This window comes from Bemisia tabaci, chromosome 6, assembly GCF_918797505.1.
Source record: "Bemisia tabaci chromosome 6, PGI_BMITA_v3".
Lineage (NCBI taxonomy): Eukaryota > Metazoa > Arthropoda > Insecta > Hemiptera > Aleyrodidae > Bemisia > Bemisia tabaci.
In genome coordinates, this window is record NC_092798.1 from 42,233,026 (window position 1) to 42,234,259 (window position 1,234).

Consider the following 1,234-nt stretch of genomic DNA (forward strand, 5'->3'; position numbering starts at 1 on the left):
TTTTTGGAACGCAATTTCAAGTCATTGAGTAGGAGCGTTTCTAACGGTGCCCTACAAGAGTCGCATCAGAAGTTTTTTTGGAACGCAATTTCAAGTCGGTGAGTAGGAGCGTTTCTAACGGTGCCCTAACTCGAAGGGAGGAGTTTCTGGGACTACAAGAGTCACATCAGAAGTTTTTTTGGAACGCAATTTCAAGTCGGTGAGTAGGAGCGTTTCTAACGGTGCCCTACAAGAGTCGCATCAGAAGTTTTTTTGGAACGCAATTTCAAGTCGGTGAGTTCTTAAACTTCTTGAAACCAATTCTACGTATGCATGTGTTAGAAAGGGCCCTGATCGGGCCGAGCGGTTTTGGGATAAAGTTTAAGTTTGACGCGAACTATGCTTACCCCTCTAAGGTTGAATCACTGTCCTTTGAACTGATTTTTACCATGCTTATTGATCATTTCGTGAAGAAAAAGAATAAATACACAGAAGCTATCAATTTTCGTAAAGTCTTCCAGAAAGATGGAGAAAAGGTTCATGAATTTGCGGCTCGTCTCAAAGCGGCAGCAAGATTTTGTAAATTCGATTATTTAAAATCCAAGCGAACTAAATTTAAAATGACATCTTTTTCTTTCCTTGCAGTGTACGTTGAGCGGTTATAACACTCAATTCCGGAGCGCTATTCAGGAGCGTTAATTCATCATTTTAGCCTGATTAGAGGAGTTTATGAAATTTGTTGAAGCAATTTCGATTCGGTAAGTGTTTAAAGAAAGCTTTTTGTTGTCTTCGGAGTGCAAGTTGAGTGGTTTCATAAATTAACCCAAGTTCTTCAACCTTGGTGGAGTCAGAGGGACCACATTACCACGATTCCGGAACGTGGACGGACGGTATATCTACTTAGTCCGTTTGTACAGCTTTCCACGGTCGGAGATTGTTTTTCAGTGTTCTCATTATCGTTTCTCGGCAGATGCCTGGATCACTACCCCTTAGGGGTACTCGTCATCCTGGATATCCCGTAGCGCTCCAGCATTGAGCAACCTGACGAGAAAAATATATGATCATTGAGCACCTGGTCTTATTTTTTGCACCGTTAGACTCGAAAAGTCACCCTTATGTTTGATACCTTTCACTGATACACCATCTAGCTTGACGGAAGAATGTCAGAAATTATTTTAGAGGATGAATTCAGTTGGGCTGGATTCAGTGTGTGCGGGGTGCGGGTGGCTCCCCCTCCCCCCGGTCAGCCGTATGT